The 6,000-nt window shown below is 44.8% G+C and overlaps 1 long non-coding RNA gene across 1 annotated transcript in view; it reads left to right on the top strand.

The window, feature by feature from the left end:
* The first annotated feature begins 2,473 nt into the window (after positions 1-2,473).
* LOC306937699 overlaps positions 2,474-6,000 on the top strand; it is a 102,891-nt gene continuing 99,364 nt past the window's right edge. The window contains exon 1 of the long non-coding RNA XR_013791638.1: positions 2,474-3,359. This is a non-coding gene — a long non-coding RNA (uncharacterized lncRNA). The remainder of the gene's footprint in view (positions 3,360-6,000) is intronic.

The raw sequence follows: 6,000 nt of genomic DNA, 5'->3' as shown, positions 1-6,000 counted from the left end.
GTGCAGGTCTGGTAGCAGTAGGTAACAGTAGGTTCTATAGTGCAGGTCTGGTAGCAGTAGGTAACAGTAGGTTCTATAGTGCAGGTCTGGTAGCAGTAGGTAACAGTAGGTTCTATAGTGCAGGTCTGGTAGCAGTAGGTAACAGTAGGTTCTATAGTGCAGGTCTGGTAGCAGTAGGTAACAGTAGGTTCTATAGTGCAGGTCTGGTAGCAGTAGGTAACAGTAGGTTCTATAGTGCAGGTCTGGTAGCAGTAGGTAACAGTAGGTTCTATAGTGCAGGTCTGGTAGCAGGTGACAGCGCTCGGTCTAGTGTTTACATTCACTGGATATGTTATATTCATTATTGGAGCATACTTGCCTAATGACAGTTGACTAGGTTGCCCAAAGTGTCATTCGATGAACAGCCTATATGAAAGATTGTGGGAATTCCGGTTGTGGCATTATTATAATAAATGAAATACCTGTACAATCACTCGTATCCATTGATGAAAAATGAATAAAGTAAATCTCGTAGACTATTCTAATCTTCAGTGATCATTAGACTAATAATGAAACAGGAGTAATTTGGTGTACTGTAACCCGTCCCGCACACTTACTGAACAAGATAAAAAATGTGCAACCTTCCTTCTCTCTCTTTTTTTTCTCAAAAGGAAAAAAAACACAGCCTTCACACACACAGCAGCGGTGGCTTAGGAATGCGAGACAGGAATGCTGTTGAGTTACTATAAAGGGGGTTTGATCACTGAAAACAATGTCTTTGTGTTTTCATCCCAGAGCTCTAGTCACGCAATGCTGTGTGTGCAAACCTCCAGCAACTTTTCAACCCTGCACACAAGAAAGCGATCAAGTACCTGCAATTGACAGAATCGCGTGCAATTCAGGTACTCCAGGATTGCACTGGACTGGGGCCAAATGGGGAGCGACCGAAGAACTGGAGTGGAGTTGCCTTTGATCCACTGTAGTGGTTTGTGAAATGTATGACATGAGTGCATGAGTGCATGGAGTGCAAAGAAAACAATTTAGTGTTGCGACGTAACTAAGGACACTAAGATAAATATCAAACACTAAGATAAATATCAAACAAACTAATCTAAATAACATTGCTATCTAAATAACATTCTTAGCATTTGTGGACATAAGCAAACTCTAGATGTCTATCTAACACTTTTTATTGCACTGCCTGCTACAATGCTATTTATGTAATTACATGGTCAGGAATTGTTAGTAAAATAATGTATGTCTCCGATAATTAATAAAATAATCAATTAAAAAGTAAAAAAGGTAAACATAATTCGACAATTGTGAAAATACGCAATCTGCAAGTTCACAATTTCAGATTTCTTTATGCCACGTTTTGTGAGGAATTATAAAATAACGCTTGTGGTTAATTGGTTCATAAATAAATGTAAAACAAAGTTTAAAAACACTTCTCAATTAGGCTATTGATACTGTTGTGTGACGCTATATGATCACATCGTAGGGTGTTAAATAAGAGGCTTCTGCCCAACAGCAACAATATATAATCCATACTTGCAGTTGCAGCCCCTAAAATAACATAACAGGGATGATGAAAGCAAGACCCAGAGCTCTGCTCCATTCCCAGGAATAAATAAATCCAGTCCCTGGTTTTGGGACTTTTGAAAGGGGGGGAAAGAGAGAGAGAGAGAGAGAGAGAGAGCGAGAGAGAAAGCTTGGAACTTCTGATCCCAGAAATAAAAGCAAGCCTGGAGGTGGTTAGGACATGAAAGAGTGAGGTAAGGTAGACAAGAGATTCATTCATGGGAAGGTGATTCAAGGCACCGACGCGCTCTATCTGTGCAGACAGATGATCATTATTACTCACACACGCACCTCTCCCTGCTCACACGCAATATTGGTATCGACCTGCAATGGATTGTTATAAGCTTAATGCAGTGGTTTATAATAGGAACATAATATTAGGTTTAAATGTTCCTGGCAGAATAGCAAGGTTGACAAAATGTTATTGAAACAAGTAATAATAATAAAATAAAACACTGGTTTTGGTCAATAATGACAGAAACATGTTACAGATCATAATTATAGCCTAGGCATGAATAATATAATATACTGCTTGAACATTATTCATGTTTTGTATCTGGTGTTGTGGAAATGTATCATTGTGGCCGTTATTCTATTAGCTTGGTGGTTCTCAAGTGGGGTCCAGGGACCCCCAGGGTTCCTTAAGGAGGGGGGGGGAGACAGAGAGACCAATACGACCCTTACTACATGACATCAAATAGAACCTAACGGACCCGTGGGGGTCCATCTGAATACTCTCAAATGGAGTGTTTAATCAGTCCTTGAAATAAACAAATAAAAAGTTTGAGAACCACTGGTATTAGCCAACAACAACAAAAAACTACTACGATGGACTACATATCCCATGGTGCCTTGCTTCTCTGAGGGCTCCGCATGTGCGGCTGCTACTCTGCTGTGCTCCAAGTATGGCTCAGTGCATACTTGACTCTCCGCAGGTTCACATCGTGTTACGCTCTCTCTCTCTCTCTACTCCTGCAGTGCGCTGCAGCCTGCAGCTGCACAGCTGAACGCCTGCCTGGTGTTTGTGAACGGAATTGATCACGCTAATCGATTGGACTAATTTATCTTCCTGGAGATTTTACGCAAGGATTTGTTATTTATTTATTTTACGCATGGATTTTTAAACCTCCAGTTGGACGTGGACACGGGATACATTATTCAACGACACTAGGATACTTAACACACGTGGGGAGTTTGTTATTATTGGTTTAAAAAAAACAACCGTGGTGCTGCTGACGATGACAGCTGGTGGCGTTTCCTTACATACAAGTTCAACTTCTGCGTAACTTTCTTGGATTTTAACACCACCATCAGTTCATCACCACACTACGCTTTCTGGTGCGCGGGATGAGCGGTCCCTCGATCGGGTCTTCTCTGTGGAGGCAGAGACAGAGACCCCCACCTTGGATCAGTACTGCACCCGGTCAGATGGAGGGGTCTGGATCTCTAGTCTACATGGATGGAGCATTTCACTGGTCAGACAGAGAGGGGTCTCGCTCTGGTCAGACAGAAGGGTTTCTTAGGGATACTCGTCGCTGGCTCAAGTGTCTCTGACATGGGTCACTTTCGGAATGGTCAGCGACGCGATATGGGAGCTATAGGCTACTATTACTAAACCTACTCTGGAGTGGATTTTCTCTCTCGGTTCTGTGGGAATTGTGGTGGAGTGCATGTTGGAATACCGTTCAAGAGCTGTTTTCATGGATGTGGTTGTTGGTAGCCTATAGGTAACAAGTTCAACCACCATGACCAACGTTTCGGATTATCTACGGACCATCACCATGCAGTCTATATAACAGGTAAATTATAGTTCCAGGGACAGCCCTCGGTCGTCACCATCACCATCACAATATAGGCTACAACACAACACACTCGCACAATCCGCTGCTGTTGGTGTAATCATGGGATTAATGAAAGCAATCAGCTAATATGAATGTAGTCCTCTGTCAGAACGTAATTAATGCCTGCTAATCGCCTGTTTGTTTTTCCAAAGTAGCAGCCTTGTGGCTTGTAGTTGTAAATACAGACACGGAGTGTTTTCACGCAAGTCAGGTTCACCTGTTCACTATGCATGGAAAACTGGTCCGTTATTCTCATGTCTGTGGTCTATAGGCCTACTACTACTACCTGATTCAAACCCACACATTGAAGGCACACACAGACACAGGCTATGCACCGTATATCAGTGCCTGGGATTCACAGAGCAGAAAACCATTAAAGATTACAAAAATAATAAAATAAAACTGCGCGCGCGTAACCGACCTCAGCCATGGCACGCAAGTATACACCTGCAGCGCGTCAGGTGTGCGCACCGTGCACGCAGCACTCATTTGAACACGCCTGTCATTGACAGAGTTAATGTGATGAGGTAGAGGCAGCCTATACAGAAATGCATGAATAATGGCAATGAATGAATGCCCTTTTATTGACTTTTTATTCACTTTAGAGTAGACACTCCAGACCTAAGCGTGAGCTGAGTTCCAGGGCTCGCTCATAGACTACTGCTTTTGTCTTCGCCAAAAATAGCAAATCTACAAGGTAGATGAAGATCACGATTGCACTGCCTTGTGAGCTTTAGCTGATATTATTTTGGCCAATGCTTCCTCCATGAATGTGGATGCCGGTGTTGTTCAAGTTGTCAACTGCCGGGTGATTTGTGATGTTCTGTTCTTGTCCCTCGGTGACATCAGTCAGTCAGGTGTGACTAATTCCACGCATGGGGTTTCCATGGCACTGCATTACACCTGTCATTACCGCTTCATGCTACCTGACAGATGACATGCGTAATGGTTATAATACCCTGTCGCCTTTATGATGTGACATCATCAAGTATGAGCAGATGTCACCTCCTCCGAATGACGTTTTCTGTCAATAATAACTTGGTGGAAGGTTGTTTAAGTTTTAATGTACTGTACCTGCGCTTTATCTTTTCATAGATCCAACACTGTGTGTGTGTGTGTGTGTGTGTGTGTGTGTGTGTGTGTGTGTGTGTGTGTGTGTGTGTGTGTGTGTGTGTGTGTGTGTGTGTGTGTGTGTGTGTGTGTGTGTGTGTGTCCAAAGCATCAAAAGTAGCAGCAGATCCACAAGCTTGTGGTACTTTTGATGCTTTTGTGTGACGCTGCAGTGTGACCAAGTAGGGCGTTGATTTACGAAAAAACACAAAACGTTGTCTGCCCGTGACAACAATATATATAGATATACATTATCTCAAAGATTGCATTGTCCACCCTAGAACATCTCCCCTCTGCCCTCCCAAAGTCCAGCCTCCGGTTCATTCCTTCCTTCTTCTTTCGGAGTTAAAGAATTCCATCTATTGTCGGGTTCAGTGGACAGAGCCCCACTATATGTCTGTATACAGCAGCACACACAGAGCACAGAGAGCCCCCCCCTGCTCTGCACCCCCACCCCCCCATTAAAAATCTTCTCCAAACAAGACCCCCTTTCTCCGCTGAAGAGGGACCCTCTGTCTAATGCCAAGTGACTCTCATGGCCAGCATTGACGGTGGGACACTTGCCGCACAAAGGGAGCTGAAGTGTCAAGTAAACTCGGTCAGAGCCCCCCGACACACAAGAATTCCTTTATCTCCCACCCCGGGAGGCAGACAAAGACATACTTTGTGTCAGTGAGCAAAGCCTTGGCCAAACAGTGAGGGGATGTTTTTTTTTCTTCTTCTTCTTCTTCCCTACTTCTGTCTCTTCTTCTAGAACTTCCTCCTTTTCCTCCCTTTTGTTGTTTGAACGAGCGAGGAGCGGGAGACGATGTTTGTTGTGTATGTAACCCCCGCGCTCGCTCGGCATCTGTCCTGCACGCGGCCGACCCCGCCCTTTTGGCTGCGAGGGCCCTGCACGGCACGCACACAACACACAACACACACACAACACACAACACGCAACACACAACACACAACACACAACACACACACAACACACAACACACAACACGCAACACACAACACACAACACACAACACACACACAACACGCAACACACAACACACAACACACAACACACACGCAACACACAACACACAACACACAACACACACCCCACACCCCACACAACACACACAGGCATTGCCTCGCCCACTCGTCCTGTGCATGCACACAACTCAGTCCAGCCAGCCTGGCTGGCTGTCACACCTCTCGGAGAAAGCAGAACATGTCGGTGGGAGTGGGACATGGTGTTATTTGGGGCGGATTGCGCTGAATCGTCACCTCGGCCCCCGTACCATATAACTTGTCCGAGACGAAGCTGAGAAGAGCTGTTTTCTCACAGGGTTGAGAGAGAAGCTTGGCTGCAGCTGTCATACGATACGCTTGTGGTGAAACCGCAGCAGAGAGCCATGCACACCGGGGTCAGACTCACTTAGGGAGCAGCTTGTATTTACACTCTCGCAACGCAACGGCGCAGAAAGTGCAAGGGATTCCAGGACCTTATTGT

This window comes from Electrona antarctica (assembly GCF_951216825.1).
Source record: "Electrona antarctica genome assembly, chromosome: 14".
NCBI lineage: Eukaryota > Metazoa > Chordata > Actinopteri > Myctophiformes > Myctophidae > Electrona > Electrona antarctica.
This window is presented reverse-complemented; position numbering and strand designations above follow the sequence as displayed.